General features: G+C 36.1%; 1 pseudogene; it reads right to left on the bottom strand.

The window, feature by feature from the left end:
* LOC118631464 overlaps positions 1-14,080 on the bottom strand; it is a 72,516-nt pseudogene extending 58,436 nt beyond the window's left edge.
* Between the last annotated feature and the right edge of the window lie 7,796 nt (positions 14,081-21,876).

Below are 21,876 nucleotides of genomic sequence, written 5' to 3'. Positions count from 1 at the left end.
ACTGGGCCATGTGGCTAAACTGAGCTGCCAGGGAAATTAGGGAATGCACTCTTATGTTGAGAAGCCATGATCCTAGGGGAGAGGGGTGAGGAGGGAGGGAGGGAGAGGGAGAAGGAAAGGAATGGGGAGCAAGAGCGAGACTGAGAGAAATATAAACAATATAGACACTGGGCATAGGTAGGAGTCTCTGCTATAATGACTACTGCCGTAGCCCATTTGAGAGAGCCTGTTGTACTTTCTACACGCACAATGCACAATTCCTTTCCAAGGGAGAAAATCAACAGTGCCATCAGTTACAGCATCTGGTGACAGTGAGGGAGCTCTGCATCTGAGTGGACGCAAAATTCTTTCCATCATGTCTAGTCATGGTTCTTGATGGTCTGATGTCTTTTAACTGAAAGAAAAGTTATTCTCCTGTCTCCGTCACCCACTACAGACCTAATGCATAATGTGGAACTGAAAGAAGAAAATTACGTTAAACCTCAGATTCAGAATGTAAAGAATGAAACTGATGTCAGTTGCCCCTACTCACCACAGAGAAAGACTGACAAAGTCTCCTTGCCCTAGTAATTAAATAAATTCCTTATTTAGCATATAAGACATCTCAATATTCATCTCTATTGAAGTAATTTCTTTCCTCCTTATTTTCCATGGTCCCTAGCATTAATTTTGGGAACTTTTACCTCCTTGCAATTGCCTTTCCCCGGGGCAAACTGCAGAGCTTTGTCTCAGAGGGCTTCCTCGTGGGACCAGTTTGGGAATCTGAAGATAACATTGGGGATGGGATTTATGCAGGCAAAAGCTTGTGATTTACTTGCGAAATAAAATTATCTCGGAAATTTTGCAAGATTCGAGAACTGCCAGTAAATTCCATGTGAAAGTAATGTAAGTAATGTTTTCTTTTTCAGTAATTGTTCATAAAGTTGTCAAATGACGTGGTAGCTTTAAAGCATGTCCGGATGTTCCCTTAGAGAAACAGGAAAAATTTGTTATATTTTCATAAAACTTTAAAAATGCTATCCAAGTTACTTGTTTTTCATGAGAGAAATAAATATTTCTCTCCCTGTGCCTATGTAGAAAATTTCAGAACTATGACAATATATAAATTTCATATGACTGGGATTTTAAAAGTCAGCAAAAAAGGAAGTAAGCTAATTAGTGATATGAGAATTAGATGGCGTAGTATTAGTATGACATACAACCTTTTTATGTTATAAAGAATAAAAGCCTGACAGACAAGAGATGAAAAATTCACTAGAATTTCCACAGCTCATATAAACTGTACCACCATGAAATTCTTAATAAACCAAACATATTTTTTATATTTTCCAAGATCATCAAATTTTTATTGACCTATAATATGTACTAAAGGCTGATAAAGACAGCATTGTTATATTTGATGGTCCTCTCCATTTTTATTGCTATTCCTAAAACTGTATTCAGAGGAAATTATGCTCATGTTTCTATATAGACAGAGATTGTAAAATAGTACATAAGCACAGCAATTTGAGTAACTTTGAGTTAGGTTCTGTAAAAAGTAAAGCAGGAAATAGTGTAGAATATATTTTTATTCCCTTTGTTAAATGTCTCACAAGTTAAGCTTAAACAGTAGGGAAAAAAGCCTCAATGTGGCACTCAGGTAGATATAGTTAAACTCAATTTTGAAAAGAAAAATCTCTATTTTGACATCAGTTAAAAGCAATAGAAATAGTGATGAATCTCATTAATGTTAGCACAAACCACTAATTAGAAGACATTCAGCAGACATATTCAGAAAGAAGAGGTCTATAAATCACAAGTTAAACTTATCAGGAATTATAAGAAGAGGAGCTGAAGGAAATACCAATGTTACCTTTCATTACAATGGCATGGAAATTGGAGATATTCATTAACAGAAGAGAAATTTTCGTATTGATTGTGTGTTCTTTTTCTGTAGTTAAAGATTGAGTTCTATGTTTCATGACCTGATGAAATGTTTCTTAGAAACACTTAACAAGATTTGTTCAGTTACTTTATACAGTATCCCTATATTTCTAATGTAAAGTTTAAGCCATAGATGAATTTTGAAACACTTTAGGAAAAATGCCAGACAATATATAAATAAGATGCATGAGACATGCATCTGATGGGATCTTTTTAAAATTTTTCCTTTTAGATTTTGTTTAATAGCAGACAAAATATGGTTTGTAAGAAATTTAAAATAATTGCACAAAAGATTGTCAGTCTAGTAACATTTTAGCCATAACAGTAGCAACAATACTTTCAACACCAATAGGAAATGTTCTCTTCCATGGATTTAACTTTCCATCCCTACTTCAAGTGCAAAGAAAGAAGAATATGTGGTATATATCTTCCAAGCTATACTTAATTATTTCATATGTAAACATTCTCAATTGGAAAATGGAGCAAAGAGTATAGGATGTCCTTTATTATCACAATATAAATGATTGTCACAGTACAATGGTGGCATCTATTGGCATATGGTATATATGACATGAAGTTCCTGGAATTTTTTTCCCAAGTCTTCTTTTCCTAGAGGATACCATGTCTAGACACTGAGACAACATGGCTCAAATCAGTATTAACAGTTTGACATGAACAAGTTTAAACCAACACTTAAAACAATGTATAGGAGTGACATTAGTCAAGAACATTTTTACTTTTGTATTATGGGGCATAAAAAAGAATGAGAAGAAAAAAGAAGTCAATATTTATCTCACAACAATTCAGTGTTTATCACTATGCTTCGAGCTTATCAGATATGGCATACTAAAGTTTAACAATAGATCATAAATTTTATTATAGATGATAGATACATAGATACATACATACATAAATAGATAGATAATATAAGCATACACTAAGTATGGAGCTACACAATGAAAATAAAATGATCATGGCCCTCATTACTCTATAATCTAGTGATAAAGACATATTAAATAGAGGATCACTGAAATGTAAAGCTACTTAGTTTGACAATAAATTAAGAATAATAATTATATAAAGAAAAATAATTCAGAAGTGTAGTATTGAGGTAGGGGAGACCTACTGGAGGATACAACATTTAGTCAATATTCTAAAGCAGAGTAATTTTCTTCTATTCCTTTTATTTTGTGGCAGAAATGGCTAATTGATTCATTAATTTTTTCTTTCTTTTTTTCCTCACCTGAGGACATTTTTCCATTTTTGTTCAGATAGAGTGGGAGGGAGAAAGAGAGAGAGAGAGAGAGAGAGAGAGAGAGAGAGAGAGAGAGAGAGAGAGAGAGAGAGAGAAAGGGACACATCAGGTGGCTGCCACCCACACGACCGACCAGGGCCGGGGACAAACTGCAACCCAGGTACGTGCCCTTAGCGGGAACCGAACCCCGGTCTCTCTGGACCGCAGGCTGACGCTCTAACGGCTAAGCCAAACCCGGCCAGGGCAGATTCATTAATTTTTTCAATTCCCTGCATAGAAATTAAATTCAACAAGTTACTGAACTTTTCAGCTAGTGCACTGAGCTACAGCAGAGACGCCTTACGGTTACTTTGGGATACAGGGAGCTGCAGGGCATCGCTGCAGGCAGGATGCTGTATCTCTGTGATTACCTCTTCAAGACCGCTGGGCTGAACTCAGGGCAGTGTCCCAGTCTAAGAAGTATTGCCCCGAGTGGAACCTGTTTCTTCTGAAAGACCCTTAACAGGCTTTCATCTACCTCAGTTTTCGAGAATTCGATGAGGGATTCATGAACACAGGCAGCGCTGCTGTACGCACTGCCAATACATGTCCATTGAGGCACGTAAAAACAGATGATTTCTGTTACAACTGTGAATGTTGTAAGTGCGTGTATTAATTATGGTGTTTTTTTATATTTTCTGTGTATTGACATTTAAAAACAAAACAAAACAACCTTTCATTCTATGGAGCGACTGACTCCCCACCCTCACCTGGCTAACCAATGGGCCAATTCTTAGACATAGCAAAGGACTCAGGAATCATATCTTTGATATGCAAACCAAACGGTACATAGCCATACCTCCTCTCTCTGGCTGTGTACCCCAGAAGGCAACATTGCTCTGCCTTTATCCTCTCAGAGCCAGGAAAGAGGCACCTAGGGACCACCCCTGTAGTGTAGAGGCTGAGGAAATCACTCAAACAAGCTAATCCTAAATTGTTTATCCTGCTTTTTCTTATCTTCACTGCATAAACCCTAATGAAGCTCAGGCTTAAACCTCTTGCTCTAGCCTGTTTCTGCTTTTCCTGACCCATACCTGGAGTTGCTCCTGTGATCTGAGCAGTGGAGCTGTGCCTCTTGACTCCAGGGACTGTGAATGACATTAAACTTTACTTTCAGTGCCTTGACCTCTTCATGTTATCCCTCAGTCACCTTTATAATTTTAGACCCAGTCACAAGACAGCATGTTTCAGAGAAAAGTGTTTAGAGAAAATCTATTATTTGCCACATATATTACATTAAATAAACATAGTGAGATTTCTCCTTGCCCCCCCCCCAAATTGAAACGTTGATTTTGCCAGAAAGCACTTTTCCTCATAAACAGAAGGCTTCGAACTATTGTTGATATAGAAGTATAGATTTATGTATTTACACCAATACTGCAAATAATTCTCCCAGTTTGGACACATTGAGATGTTAGTCTCGATCATTCTTCCTAGCTATCAGTAATCATCAAGTTCCATACACAATTGCTCAATTTTCCTTCAATCAGAGTAAGCATTACCTACTTCAAGGCTGATGGAGCACAGTGTGAAAAAGAAAGGATTATGCTATCATTGGATAGATGAAAAGATTCCTATTTTATCATTGTCAAAGTTCCCTATGAATGTAAGAGTATATAAAATTTTGAATGGTTATTAAGTAACTCAGAAGTTTTTGAAAATCTTCATCAAGTGTTTGGCAGATCCTTGATAACACAGTGGGCATTACAATTTAGAATCCAGCTGACTTATTTCATCCAAATACCTGAAGGCCAGGAGATCTTACTGAATCTATTGTTACTCTTTAATTTTTGGAAACTGTGTTGTTTTCCCTGTGAAGCTAAGAGCACTTGGACACAGAGTTATATTGGGCCACATTTGATATTTTGTGTTATTTCATGTAACTGGTGACCTAGAGAAAGTAGTTTGGTGAATGCTGGAGGCAAAGGCCAGACTGGAGCAGATTCAAGAGAGAATAGGAAGAAGTGAGTGGGACAAAAGGTAGGGAGTATAGACAGCTTTTTACAGAGGCTGTCTTCTAATGTGGAGGGGTTTGCCAACAGTTACAAATATACATATTTGGAGACAAATGTTCAAAGAGTATATTCTTGTTACCAAAATGTATGTTTCTTCTATGCAAATAGAGGAAAAACTCACACACCAGGCTGGAAGATATTATATAGGACCTCGAACGGCTTGAAAAGAGGCTGTAAAGAAGATGTGGAAGCCCTGGCCAGTTTGGTTCAGCTTTTAGAGCGTTGGACTGCGGTCCAGAGAGACCCGGGTTCAGTTCCCGCTAAGGGCACATACCTCGGTTGCAGTTTGTCCCGGGCCCTGATTGGGTCGTGTGGGTGGCAGCCACTGGATATGTCCACATCAATGTCTCTCTCTCTCTCTCTCTCTCTCTCTCTCTCTCTCTCTCTCTCTCTCTCCCCCCCCCCCACTACTCTACCTGAATGGAAAATGTCCTCACCTAAAAACAAACAAACAAAAAGATGTGGAAGATTCTGAAGGTTATATGTGCTGTGAGTGTGGCTGTGGCTTGGAAAGTGCCCATGATAGCTGAGAAGGATTTGCACATGAGATATTGACAGTGGAATGGCCAGAATGGCCATGAAATATAGTATAAGATCTTCTGCATTGTTATCACATGCAAGAGAAGGGAGACTAAATTCCAGAAAATGAATCATGAAATCTAGAAAATGAGAGACATGATTGCATGGGGAGAGAAAAGAAGGTCTAACATTCTATTCTGAATGATGAGACTGGGTGGTTTAGGGAATGTATTATCAAGAGCCAAAAAACAGTTGGTTTGGGTAAAAAATGGGATTATCATGAATGTAGTTCTACAAGGTGGAAAAACAAGTATGTCAAAGTATGAAAACGGAACACAGGACATGGATCCTAGTGGTAATTGCAGCTTTGGATGTCATCTGCATACAATTGATATTCACTAACTAATTCATTTAGAAGTTGAAACTTTGATTTGTTTTGCAAGTACAGGATTGAAGTAAAGACCTTTTCTGCTCTTAGCAATTTTACTGCAAAATAGAGAATATAGATAAATAAGCAGGGAATTAGAAGACATTGTGGTAATTACTTCAACATCAAGGTAGAGATTGTGTTAGTGTATGTGAGAGCCCTTATTTTAGATGTGGACATGGGTGTCAGAAAAGTCTTTCAGAGCAGATTATATTTTCATGAGAGAGAAAAAATAAGCTAAATTAGAAGTTTAGAAAACATCTGAAAATAAGGGCAGGAGAGTGAACAAAGGAACAATTTCCTAGATAGAAAATGAACCAACATATAAATGTGGTTTTTTTTTTGCTCAGCAATGTGAGTTAGTCATTTAAGAGGAAACATTTAACAAATCCCTAAATCCTAACACTTTTAGATATGAAACTAGAAGAGACATTATGACTTGTAGCTGAGTGCTTCCGCTGAGACAGAGAGAAGACAGTTTTCTGAACATGTTCAATTAAAGAATAAGAGTCTATTTAGGAAGCAGGAAACAAGGGCTAAAACCTTCAAAAAGAAGAAGAGTAAGGCACAATAGTGAGAGAAAAATGTAAAGGCTTTGTTTGGTATGAAGTCACAGAACCCCTTATACTGATCAGAACCTAAGAATAGACCAGCATAAAGCCAGTCGCCAGACCCTGAACTGAACCAAAGTGAACACAAAGAAGTTAGTGAGCAGCAGGCATCAGACATTAGGAAGAATTTTAAATGTGCACCATCCTTTTTTTTCTGATGGCCCTTCAATTGTGTAATTTTTCATTAGAATGAACAAAAATTTCTGGCCCCTTTCCAATAGACAGGAGTCACCTAGATAAGTGATCTATAGTACAGATAATGCCAACTTCTCCCTTTCTTTCTTTCTGTGTCTGCAGCTTCTCAGACTCAGATAAATGCTGATTTATTTGATCAAGAGTCTGCTTATAGTCACAGGAACTATAGACACTAAGTGCATGGCAGATGTCTGGAACTTATGCATCTGACACACTGAAACTTTACACCTTGTGAAAATCAATTTCCCCCTTTCCCTACCTCTCCAGCCCTTGGCAACCACTATTGTATACTTTGCTTTTATGAGTGTAGCTATGTTAGATACTTCATTTAAGTGGTGTCATGCAGTATTTGTCCTCCTGTGACTAACTTATTTTACTTAGCATAATGTCCTCCATTTTGATCCATATTGCTGCTAATGACAGGATTTCTGTTTTTAAGAATGCATATTATTCCCTGGCATGCATATACCATTTTCTTTATCCATTCATTTTTCAATGGGTATTTGGGTTGTTTCCATATCTTGGCTATTATGAATAGTACTGCAGTGAACATGGGAATGTAGATATCTCTTCAAAATCCCGATTTTAATGACTTTTGGAAATAGGAGTGAGTTGAATTTTACTTCCCCTTTTTTCCCATTGGTGGTTATCAGAAAACGATCTGTTTGTCCCCTGCTTTCAAAGTTCTGATTACAAAGCTACTGCCATGCTTACCCTATCAAAGAGAAAGTAGAACAAGGGCACTGTTCATATATCGAAGTCCTCATTTGGGAGTTCCACCCTGTGGTGGTTGAAACTGAACCTGGAAACTAGCATGACTTTCTGAGAGATGCTGAGAGAATGGGGGCCTCCTTCACTCGTCAGCTCCATTGCCACAGTTGGCACCTTTGGATCTCTGCCGGCCCCACAGAGCCCCTTTCCTGATAATCTGATTTCCATTGTAGCATTTTCTCTACTCTTACTCCTCTTACCTCTCCTTTCTGAGAGACACTTAAACAGCACTGTGTCATGTGACTGTTACTGTAAGATCTACAGCCAAATTATTTGATAGCTTTGTTACAGTTGGCATAAATGAACAGAAATTGATTTTATTTGAACATTTAAATATGACCTAAACATAAAATATAGTATTTTGAATATACTTTGCTAATGCCAAAATTTTGTATCTGTTTTATGTTCTTTGGAGTATAAGCTACAAAACTTTAAAGACCAATGAATACCTTTTAAGCTAATTTGGTGCAATTATATTTGGCTGTACACCCCTATATGCTTTTAAAAAATACATCACCAGGAAATTCTACAGCTGAGAAAACATGATTATTCTCTGGAAATACTGAATACTGTGATTAATGCATTGTTCAAAGACAGTATACATGTCACAAAAGAAGAAAGACAGATACTAGAGTTAAGTGATATAGAACTCATCTGGATGTAAGCATTAGGTATTTTTTTCTATGAAGAGATAAGAAATCTCGTGTGTGTGTATGTGTGTGTGTGCATGCATGTGTGCTCATGCGCGCACGAGCGTGTGTGTGTAATTCTCTGCAAATGAAGACAGTAACTGGGCTGTCATCATGAAAGGGATACTATGGAGATGAAAGGTAGCATAAATGCAAAGTTGGGATGAAAAGTTACCTTTGTTGTTTGCTTTTTATAGTAATGTAGAAAATAAAATGGAGAATGAAATAATAATGGACCATAAAGGATAAGAGTATATTGAGGGTAATTGAAAGAGGTAAATTCCTAGAGTCAGAGGTAAATTTTTTCTGAGTAACAAGGGAGAGAGAGGATGGAGGAGATTTATTTAGCATATTACATTGTGTAAACATCTTGATTTGATACATTGCAGTATGATTACCACAGTAGAGTTACTAAAACCTCCATCAAGTTACATAATTATCATTTCATTTGTGTTGAGAACATTTAAGATATAGTCTCTTCAAAACTTTGAAATATATCATACAGTATTGTTCCACAGCATTGTGACTATAGTTGATAATATGGTAATATTATATTATAGATATTAATTTAAGACTCAAATTTATGCATTTTATAATACCAACTAACACTCTAAGTACATGTTTTACACTGATATTTACATCTTAGGAATTCATAGATATGTGCACCTCTTATAATTTTAACTCTTAAACTGATAAAACAATATACTTACATTTTTTTTATAAATGCACATAGGGTTATGAGTTGTTTTTCTAAGTTGTTTTCTACACAGTATCTGGAAGAGCAGACAAGAAATGGTTTGAATGGAGAAAAGGTAGTTGAGAAAGAACTAGTGGAGTTCCACATATTTTGTCCATTATATCAATAGGGAGTTAGATCAGTTGGATTTACTTGTATAATTTGTTTTTCTCGTATTCTTTGACTTTTGATCTTTTTAATATGCATATTATAGATTTAACTTTTTCTTCAAAAATTCGTATTGAATTTTATTTTGGCAATCATATATTTCTAAACTTCAATAGCTTTTACTTTTTCTCTGAAAGTTCTTTCTGCAAGTATCCTTTATTCATGGATGTATTGTTCCTTGAATATTTCTTGTGTTATTAATTAGAGGATTTTCTTAAGTTCTACATTCTCTCCTCTCTTTCAGTTGTTCTACATGCTGCCATTTTGTTCTCATATACTTGTGATTCTGGACTGCTTAGGGTAACTATCGGTAATAGCTGGGTGTGGGCGTACACATTTCAGTACTCAAGATTTCATCCTGTTACCATTTATAAAAATTCTGCCTGTATCACAGTTTCTTGTTTGTTTGTTTTCAATTATTGTTATTGATTTTGGAAAGAAAGGAAAGGAGAGAGAGAGAAATATCAATGTGAGAAACATTGATTGGTTTCCTCCTAATGGAGGATTGAACCGCTACCTAGGTATGTGCCTTAGCCAGGAATGGAACCAGCCACCTTTTCGTGCACCAGACCATGTTCCAGCCAACTGAGGCACCTGGCCAGGGCCACGGTTTCTTAATTCATCATTTTCTTTTTATTGCATCATCAGGCTTAAGGAAGTGTTAGTACAGTAAACATGAATATGGTCAACCACCACAGTGCTGTGTTTAACGGGATCACTGGAATTGCTTCACGGTGAAAGTTCTCCTGATTTTGTGCTAGTCTGTGGTTAACTATAACTCAGGATGAAAGAAACCAATGCGCCTCTCCTACTTCCCTCAGCTGTATCTTATTACTTGAAGTGATTGTCTCCAAACCAATTTATTAAACTAAATAAACTAATTGAAGAAAATGAGTCTCTACATATGGCTTCTCTACCCTAAGAAGGGGAATGAAAATCAGCCTTCAGCCCTAGCCTGTCTGGCTCAGTGGTTGGAGTGTTGGCCTACGGACCAGAGAATCCTGGGTTCGGTTCCCGCTAGGGGCAAATACCAAAAAAAAAAAAAAAAGAAAGAAAGAAAGAAAATCAGGCTTCAGAGCTCTTTGCTGTTTTTCTTATTTTTACATTATTCTCAATGATGAGATAATATGTTAAAAATTAATTTTTCAACATACCATGAATTAGGAAGAAATTGATCTGAAAGGTTGCACACAATTGATTATTTTTCACATTGGGCAATGCCATGACAATTTTATATTCTCAAGTTCTTTTGTGGGCATTTTGATGTTCTAGGGTGTTTGCTATTGTTTAGCTAACATCAAACACATAAGTCCCAATATAAAAAATTTTCAAGGGCAAGGTAATGTCTTTCATTTGTTTATTTTATTGCTGTACTATTTATGTACAAATATAGAAAATATTTTAATTTCATCAGTGTGTTGAGAATGGTTTTACTTCCCTACCCTTGAATCTGTGAGACTTATAAAAGTGAAACTGAATAAAGCAATTATAAACTTTACCTAAAGAGATCTTGTTAGGATAAAATCACCGTTAAAAAAGAAAACACACTTCATAGTGAACCCTTGGTATTAGCACGTCACATTTGCTATTGAATCTTGGAAAGCACAGTCCTGTGGTTTCAATTTCAACTATATTGATAATTATTCTGCATCAGCTCCCTTATCTCTAGCATAATTTGTGTTAAACATATATAGATGCAGACAGAAGCAAAACAAGATTGCTGTTTTTTTAAATCTTCTGGTAAGCCTGAAGTCTGAATGGAAACAGCTAAGAAAAATCCTAACTTATTATTCTATGGGTAATTTGTAAAAATAGGAAACAACGTAGGCTTGGGAATTAAAAGAATGTTGAGAAAGTTGGAATGACATACTGGATATTTTTTTCACAATCATTTGCTCTACCTTGGCTATGGTGCTTATAATCTTTTCAAATATTTTGGACTCTTGAAGCGACAATTTATCCATTCAGCAGGAATGTATTGGTCGTCCATTCATTGTCAGGCTCTGTTCTAGGTAATAGGGATATAGCAAGGAATAAACTCCAACAAAGTTCCAGCTCTTATGGATTGTACATTCCTGCAGAAGAAAGAGATAGACAGCAAACAAACATAAATGCATACATGCACAAACACTCATACCCAGAGAATAGCTGAACCCAATCAGGGATCACATTGGGTAGGGTACCATAGTGTAGACTACATGGAACTGTGTATCATCTGAATCTAGTTTGGAAATTGATTGAAAGATTAAGAGTATAATATGTTCTCACTTTTCAGTTTAGTTAAGTTTAAAAGATGTACACTTGAAACCTTATAATTGTATTAACCAATGTCACCCCAATACATTTTATTAAAATAATTTTTAAAAGATACAAAGCTGGCATTGAAGCACATAGCCAAAGAGCAGTCAGAGGGAGAGGTATGAAGACATGTCAGGCAGATCTTCCTACTCCTCCTTCTGCCGTGGAATTACGTTACCTGCAATATTTCCAAAAATAATAATAAATTTTAGAAGATTCAAGAACGCTTGATGTGGTAGTGTTGTCACCTGATGAACCATAGCGTGATCAATGCCTAGGCTTCTGAATACACTTGAATTGTCCCTGTAAAGTGGTGCATTGGGCTGTAATGTATTCAGCCCATATCATTGCTGATATTCAGCATCTCCCAGCTGGCAGTGGTGAGGATTATAGCTGGGCCCGAATGGTTCCCTTTGTCTGTAGCACAGGTCTACTCATCACCAGTAAAAGTATGGGGATCATTCCCTCAGGGCCTGGCATATCGACAGCTTTTCAATGGGCCACCTATAGGGTACAGCACTGCATTTGTTACAGGCTCTATTTTTGTTTGCTGGCTTTGAACCCTGGATTAGTGAAGACTTTAGCCAAACCCATGCTAATTTAGGACTTTCACATTTTCCTCAATGGTATGAAATTTAGATATCCTTAAGAAGTTATGTTGTTTTTTAAGGTCTAAATCATAATGAAATTGTACAACTTAAATGTTCTCTTTAATGATTTTGAAAATCATAGACATTCTTGGAATCACAACTGAAGCAAGGTATAGCACATTCCTGTCCCAGAAAATGTTTGCTTTCCCCTTTTCAGTCAGCTTGTTTCTACATTATAGGCACTCACCTTCTTTCTGTCACCATAGAGCAGGCACAGATTTTCTCTCCGCACAGAATGAAGACAGTGGGCAAGGTGTTCTAGCTCCTTTCAGGCAGGGTGCCTTACTCCATGCCCGATGCATTCAGTGTGTAAGTAATTAGAGAGGCATGTGGCTTTAGGTGTACTTATTCACTTCTTCTTAAGTATCTGTGGCATCTCTGAGGGATGCAGATCATTCCATCTCTTACATAAAATGAACTACTTTCAGTCATTAAAAATCTCCAGTTCACCACTTATAATTACATAATCGACACTGATTTTTGCAGCAGGCCATGTCCCATAAGTGTAAATATTCCAGATCTGTTTATCATAAGCAATTATATACAGACAAGGTATATTCTTCCCAAAGCATTCAATTGTTAAGGAATCTCTGTTTTTGTAATAATTGTCTTCGGGATTAGAATGCTCACAAGGAGATTTGAAGGAGCGAAGTCTTTTTTTTTTTTTTTTTTATCCTCACCCGAGGATATTTTTCCATTTTTTGTACAGATAGAGTGGGAGGGAGAGAGAGGAAGGGAGAGAGAGTGAGAAACATCAACGTGAAGGGACACATCGAGTGGCTGCCACCCGCACGACCAACCAGGGCCGGGGACAAACTGCAACCGAAGTACGTGCCCTTAGCGGGAACCGAACCCGGGTCTCTCCGGACTGCAGACCGACACTCTAACCGCTGAGCCAAACTGGCCAGGGCAGAAGGAGCGAAGTCTTTATGTTTTCTTTCTTCCTCTCTCCCCCACATCCCTGTGATAGAAAGGATAGGCTATAGACCAGTTGTCAGTTAACTCTTCTTTCTCAACCTGCTGTATTCAGGCCTGGCTATGGCCTACTATCTACTAATGCCTAGGAACCACACCAGTTAATATTTTATGGGTAAGAAAAGCTATATGTTATTTTCTATCTTTTTCAGAACTGTAACAAACTTATACCTCAACTTGTTAAATCTTGCTTTGTTCAATGTCCCTTGTATCCAAAGGACATATCAAGATTATTTGAGGATTTAAAAGTTGACTGTACTTGTGGGATGCCAAAGCCATCAGATCCACAGTGGGTGCTTTTCTATTGAATTACCCTATTATAATCCATTGCACTGAGCTCCCTCAGACATCTGAATGTTACAGTGCCTGCAATACTTGTTTTATAGTGAGTTCTAACACCCACGGTGACTTTCCAGCTCAGCCAGTAATTGTGCTGCAACCCATTGTTACCCTTTTTAATCATGTTGCTATGGGACTGAGCTTAAGAATACTAAGCGTAACAAACTGAGAACTTTCTCAGAAAAATGCTCTTATTTCTCAGAAAAATGCTCTTATTACTTTTTAATGTATATTACCTATACGTCAATGATATATAATTAAAATTTCCTGAGATGTTATAAAGGCAAAATTGAAATTAGAGAGAGAGAAAATCCAATCTATTACCATAGATCCGTTTTTCTTTATCATACAGTCTGTCTTACCATAAAATCATCAAAGTAACTCTCCATGCCAGTCCTAGGTCTCTGGATTTTGGAGTCAACATATGTCATAGCTGACTGTGCTGCTCTTACTTGTTTCCCGAGTAACATGTAAGCTGCTAAAACCGAGAGGGGTTCCGAACAAAAAGAGCCTGTGCAGCATGTCCGGACAGCAGTAAAAGCCCTCTGATTCTCAGGCCTTACAACTCAGCAGACTCAGTGTGTCCCAGTGTGTCCATGATAGATAAGGACGCTGTAGAGAGACAGGACAGCCATCACTGTGGAATAACAGCATAAATTAGCCCTAGAATTTTGAGGAAAATTTAGGTTCTTTTACATGCATCAATATTTTCTTCTGGCAATCAATTCTGTTTGGTACTGAACCCTGCTAAAGATTGAATGCTTAATAATGGGGCATATCAAATAAAACACACACACACACAATATGGCTAGAATGGGCTGGTGAGGAATAGATAAGTTGTTTGAACGGGCACAGACTCTCATGACATATCCTGTTGCTGCATCACCCTTATCTTTTGTACATTCATGATGCCTAGTGAGCAAGTCCCTAAGACTGTGATCAGAGGAGCTAAAATGATTGAGCCTGTTTTACACAGTGTGCTAGCACCAGTTGAAAATGCATGGCTGGAGAACGTCAGCTGCTCTCTGTGGCAGCACTGAAGGAGAGAAGAGTAACCTGCAGTCCTCCTAGTGGGAGGAACTTTGTCGTCTACATTCTAATGACCATCCTACCTGGAAGGAGGGTTACTGTGATTGACAGAATAATGTCCCCCAAAGATGTCCATATTCTAATCTTAGAAACCTGTAAATATGTTAACTTATATGGCAAAAGGGACTTTGTGGATATGTTTAAGGATCTCGAAATGGGGAAGTTATCCTGGATTTTCCGGGAGAGCCCACTGGAATCACAAAGTCCTAAAGACAGGAGGCGGAGGGTGAGAGAAGAGAGGAGGTGCTACAAAGGTGGATGTGAAGATAGAGGAATGGGCCACAAGCATCTTCTAGAAACTAGAAAGGTCAAAAAATTTAATTCTCCACTAGGTTCTCCAGAAGGAAAACAGCCCTGCAGCACCTTGACATTACCTCCATAGGACTCATTTCAGACTTCTGCCTTCCAAAGCAATAAGAAAATAAATCTATGTGTCTTTAAGCCACGAAATTTGAGGTAATCTGTTAAAGCAGCAGTTGGGAAACTAATGCAGATACATACATTCTGAATCCTTGACATGGCTAATGGTTTGTTTGGTTGGTTGGTCACGTACTTGGGGGAAAAAACAAAACAAAACTATTATCTACTATTATATCACACACTGTCTCTATTATTTCTGGCCTGATTCTATAGTTTGAATTCTTTCCATATTACAGGTTTTATTTTTGCTTTCTGCATTATTGCTATTTTTTAAAAATGTGATCTTAGTGTTGTGTATTTTATCTTGCTGAATTCTGGATGATTTTTATATTCCTATTTATGTTCTTGATATTTGCTGTGAGATGTAGTTACTTAAAGTAGTTCAATCCTCTCCAGGCTTCCTTTTAAGGTCTTAGGGGGGAACAGAGTATCCTTTAATTTAGGGCTAATTTTGACTCACCACTGAGGGAATACCCTTCTGAGAAGTCTGCTCAGTGCCCTGGGGATTATAAGGTGATTTGTTTTAGATGGTGAAACAGGAATTACTTTAAAACCAGAGGAAAGCACCTGGTATTGTTCCCTCTACTCATTTTAGAAAGCATTTTTCCACCTTCAAATACTTTCATCACAGGCATTAGCTGATCAGTATGTAAACGAAGCATTGATAAATGCTCTCCATAGACCTCCTTATCTCTCTCTCTCTGAGCAGCTCTGTCCTCTCTGGTAATGTGTCCTGCAACTCAAGCTGCCTTAGACTCCATTTCCCAGGTTGGGCTCTTTAACCCAGCAAACCATCAAGCTCCACCTTGGTCCCCTCCTTTCCCAGTGGCCTGGGAACTCTTCCCAGTCAATGAGGTGAGACAAGCACTGTTCTTAACTAATTTACTTACCTCTCTCGTTAAGTTGCATTGTTTGACATCCAGGATTAAAACCTGATGTTTAATATATGGGGTGTCCCCCTAAAAATGTATACCGGGTGTCTGTAGATTCCATTACATTTTTAAATGAAATGTATTTTAATAAACACTGGCTTTATAATTATTCAAAGATGTGTACCCACTTTTTTGGGACACTATATTTATTTATTTTTAGATGTTCTGGTAGGCAGCACTATTCCATTTTTATTATTTCATCTTGAACAACAGCAGATGACTTTGAATGATTATGTTGAGATTTTTTTTTATTGCCTCACAGAAGTCATTTTAGAAGCCCTCTTTTAACAAAGCCATCTCATTACCAGGTTTTGGTACAATGTTATCAATTCATTTGTGCTTTAATATGTATGACTATAACTTTATGAAACTGTATTTATTTTATTAAACTTAAATTCAAGAGATTTGTTATTGAAATGCAATATATTATTTTCTCTATATTAAATACTTTTGGTCAACTGCATAGTAGTATTTTAAGTTTGATTTAACACTATTTCTCTGTAATTTTGTTACTATATTGCTCTGGTAGGTTGATTGCAAAAATGGCTCTAGTTCTGCAACTCTTCTGGTATTCTCCCCTTTTGAATTATGATTATCAGTCTTCTACCATAGAGAGCTGGAATCTGTTGTACGCCTTAATTCTGGGTTGGTCTTTTGAGTTGCACTGATGAGCTATATACTAGCCCAAAAAAGGAAGTGGAAATAAGATGTTGCCAGGACCTATTAAGCCAAAAAGGCCTTACATATTTTTTTATCTCTTTCCTTTACCTCTTCCATTGTCATGAAAATAGGTCTAAGCTATCTTCCAGCAGATGAAACAATTGGTGCAGACCTAAGTCAGAAAAGTTTTTATAGCTGACATTCTAGACATGTGCGAGAGCCCAGCCCAGATCACAGCACACACTGTCCAGCCAGCAGCTGGCCACATATGCACGACTAATCCCTTAGAAACTGCTTCAGATCAGCAGAAACATTTAGCTAACCTAGGGTGTATGAGAAACATTGTCATATACACTATGTTTTGTGGTGGTTTGTTATATAACAGTAACAGTAGCTAACTGATACAATTTCCAACTTTTACTTGTTGCTGCTACCAGTGTTCCTCTCTAGTATGAGATCTATGAGTAAAGTTTATAAATTCTAATATATGGGATTTATGTGTTCTAATTGAACTTTTCAGAGGTCTAATTTGTATATCAGAGATCTAATTAGTATATTCGCAGAATAGCAGATACAAGTTATATAAAACAAGTATATATTACATAAAATATGTAAATAAGTAAAAAATAAAACATATTTATGTATTAATTATATAAATATATATTTAAATAAGAAATTATATATAAATGTATTCTGCTATTCAACCAAAGGCTGTAGGAATCGGTAACAATCAGAATTATAGGTATGGACAATATTTTGGAAGAGATTTAAACTCAGAAGAAAAAAGACCAATGTTTTTTGAGTAAATGATAATAATTCAGGAACTCAAATAGATATATATGTCATCTCATGAAATATTTATAATGATATGATGCAGTATTAATATTTGCATTTTATACAGTTCAACAAATTATAAGATGTCAATTTCAAATAATAAGTGGTTAAAGAGGAACACAGATTATATTTGATTTAAATACCTACTTAGATATATTTTAGATACACACACAGGCATACACACACACAGGCATACACACACACACATTTTGTAAATCAGGAAACTGAAGCAAAAACCTATGAAATGACTATGCCAAAAAGCACAGTTATGTTTGAAATCCCAGGATTAGAGAATATGCTCTCTGACTCCTTGTCTACTGAAGCTCTGCTTTATCAAGCTATCAACTAATGGATTTAAAAACAAATTATCTAAAAGGCATCATTTAGATGGTGTAATAAAGTGCACTCTCAATTTATCAACTGAAACGCTCAGACATAGAAACTTTGAATTATCTCAATAATATATTATGTATAATTTTCCATCATTAACTAGCATAATTTGTCATAAAATATTTACTATTTTCATATATAAGAGTTAAATCAAAGGTAGGAGTGACTTGATTTGAACATTACTTTCCAAAGTTTTATTTTTCTGCTTATTTTTAGGTATTGTACTAAAAATAAGCTAAAACAGATTGTATATAATAAATAAATGTTCAGATAGCTATTTTGGAATATTGTTTTCCAACCATTTAAGACTTCTGAGAATATTTGACATCATTCTTAAAATGAACTAAGTATGGGAACGTTTATATTGGTTAGTTGGGAGTAACAGGTAAATATATTCTGTACTACATGCAGTTCATTTTGACTCATCTTTGTGACAGGCAAAAAGATATATTGAACTGTGCAATGAAAATCGAAGAGCATAAAACCAGTGACACTCAACTCTTATATTAGGAAACTTGATATTCAGTGTACTCGGTGTATAGCTCGGTATTGTCCCAAATTTTGTGATGATGCCTCCAACTACTCTTTTAGTTAAGGTTTTTATTTGCCCTTGGGCTACTTTTTACTTTTCTATTTTGATTTAGAAAATTTCTGCTTTAGCTATTTCAAACCAAAGCTAGGGAAAACTTGGCAGGTTTTGCTGACTTCTACGCTGCATTTGGGGTTTCAGTACAACCACAGTTTCAAGCAAAATGCAAGAATTGCAAATCTATCCAAACTGAAACAATAACATAATAGTTCACAAGTACCGAATAACTCTGGGACAGAAAAATGATAAATTTTGCCCATCTTTGGACAGAGCTAAAAACTGACAAGTAAACATAAGAAAACAGAAATGCCTTTAGGTTTTCTATGACAGCAAGTATTAAAATCATATGATAAATGGCCATTCTAATGGTTACACTTTTACTCTATAGTGACATATATTTTAGAAATGTCAATAAATGGGGTGTAAGCATAATTATTCACCCCTTTCTGTAATATTTAACTATAATAAACTTTGTGCTCTTAAGCCTCTCAGATTACAATGTTTTCTCAGTGCTCTGAAATGCAATATAAAACCCGTCAATTAATGTTGTTGAGAATGTAAAAATTATGATGTGTTGAATTTTAGGCACTATTTCAGCTATAAAATCAGAAATTAATAGTTTACCCAGATTTTAGTTATCAAATTATATGGACTAAGATGGTACAATTATGATTAGAATAAATATGCATAGTATTACTCTATACTTAGAATAAATATAAAGTATGACTTTCACCTAGGGTTGGGGACATCATTATTGAATCCTTTATATTTTATTCAAAATAATCTATGAATGCATTTTCTGAAGAATAGGAAACAACATTTTAGAGTCTCTACAATTCAATGCACACTAAGGGAATTTTTTTTTCAGATTGGCCTTCAATAATGACAAAGAGCTGTGTCACCTTTTTCTGTATAATTGTGTGATGCTTGAACTGGGTTTGTTTTAAATGAGAGAGTGATACATAGTCTTGTAGATCTGTATTCTGAAAGGACAACCAGTTGAAATGAACCAGAATTATTTGGGGCCCATGAAGGCACTCTCAGATTGTGAGTATAGAAAGGTAAAATGATAGTACTGAAATCATAATTATTTAGTAAAGAATATTACATGAATGTTAGAGGGCTTCTACTGGATTTTTAAGTCTATTTTCATCAACTGGATGTTTCTTAGACAAATGAGTATCTGAATATAATGAAGGGACTGGACACTAAAAGCGATTAGCATCAGTCCAAGTTTTGATATGTCTTTGAAAGCAGTGTTTCTTGAACTTGCATGTGCCGACTCACCTATACTTCTTAGGATTCATATTCTGATGCAGGAAATCTACGGTGGGGTCTGATATTCTGCTTTTCTAATGAACTCCCAGATGATATTTGGGCTGCTGGTCTTGCTTTTTTTAAATCCTCTCCCAAGGATATGTTTATTGATTTGAGAGAGAGAGAGAGAGAGAGAAACATCAATCAACAGTTGCCTCCTGTATGCACCCCAACAGGGGATCAAACCCACAACCTTATTGGTGTACAGGACAATGCTCCAACTTAGCCACCTGGCCAAGGCAGGTACTGCTGGTCTTTATATCCTATTTTGAGTAGCAAATTTCTAAAGGATTTCACCTATATAAGTTGACTTTATAATTTTCCTAGTTCCCATAAAGTTAACTGTAGTTGATTTGAAATTCAGAGATTTAAATCATGAAGAAATATCCAAAAGCAGAAAGAAGTATATATGTCTTTTTTTTTTTTTTTTTTTTTTATCCTCACCCGAGGATATTTTTCCATTTTTTGTACAGATAGAGTGGGAGGGAGAGAGAGTAAGGGAGAGAGAGAAACATCAACGTGAAGGGACACATCGAGTGGCTGCCACCCGCACGACCAACCAGGGCCGGGGACAAACTGCAACCGAAGTACGTGCTCTTAGCGGGAACCGAACCCGGGTCTCTCCGGACCGCAGGCCGACGCTCTAACCGCTGAGCCAAACTGGCCAGGGCTGTCATTTTGAATATAATGGAAAGTTGATTCTCTCCAAGCCCAGAGGATATATATTCTTCTTATAAGTCTTCAGAGATAAATCATCTTATGTTGAAACTATAAGACCATTCTTAACTGCAACAAATCTAGTTGTATAAATTTTACTTTATTGTAGAAATATAAATATATTTATATATTTATACCAGAATCAATTATCTATCTATCACTCAATCATCTGTCATCTGTTTTTATCAAGAGCTGGTAAATGTTTATAGTAGCTATATTTATAATTCTTAAAAACTGATTTAAGCCAAATATCCTTTAATTACCCAAAAGTTAGATTATTTGTGGTATAGTGGTACAGTAGAATACTGTACTACTGAGTAATTTCTATTTTTCTTTTTTTAAATGTATCTTCATTTTTGAAGGTATTATAGATGTCCCCCTTTTTTCTCCATTGACCTTCTCCACCCTGCTCCTGCCCTACCCAGGCTTTCGCCACACTATTATCTGTGTCCATGGGTTATGCATATATGCATATAAATACTTTGGTTAATCTCTTCCTGCCCCCCACCCTTCCCTCTGAGACTCATCAGTCTGTTCCATGCTTCTAAGTCTCTGCAGTTTTTTAAAAGCTATTCATTAACATACAAACATAGATGAGACTTTGTTGCATTTTCTAGATACACAAGGCTAGATGCATTTTCTAGATACACAAGGCTACCTATTGTGTGATCACATTTCTTTGACATTCTGAAATCAGAAAAAATGTAGGATGTTGCCTTCAAATGTACATCATGATTGAGTTTTTGAAGAGATTAAACTATTCTATATGGAATTGTGTTGAGACATTAAATAATCCTAAGCATCTATCAAAATCCATAAGACTGTATACCACCAAGATTAAATTTTATTATATATATTTTTTCAATCAACTAGGATGGAATGAAAATTATTAAAAATGAATTTCACTGAATTAAAAATTAATGATGCTAATGGGTGAAAACGAAAAAAAAAACCTAAGTAATTTGAAAACAGTATTTTGTGTAGGTCCTGTAACTCTGAAGAAAAACAGGCTACTCTTGTGTGTATTACATCCATAAAAAATAATGAGGTACTATAAAAAAATACTCAGAAACAAGAACTATATATTGGTTGTTAAAAATGTTATAGCACCAACAAAAAATTTAGTAGAAATAGTAGGAAAAAACACAGAATTTCCTCTGAACTAGGAAAAAATAAAAGAAAAATAAGAGGCAAAAATAATATTTTTGAGGAACTGTGTAGTGATTTTAACATCTACTTAATTTTATGCTGCCTTTTAAATTCATTTTCACTACTATGCCTTTTCCCTTCCACTGCCAGTCTTATTTCAGTTCCTTAA

The sequence above is a fragment of the Molossus molossus genome, unplaced genomic scaffold, assembly GCF_014108415.1.
Source record: "Molossus molossus isolate mMolMol1 unplaced genomic scaffold, mMolMol1.p scaffold_m16_p_16, whole genome shotgun sequence".
In the NCBI taxonomy this organism is placed as follows: Eukaryota; Metazoa; Chordata; class Mammalia; order Chiroptera; family Molossidae; genus Molossus; species Molossus molossus.
This window is presented reverse-complemented; position numbering and strand designations above follow the sequence as displayed.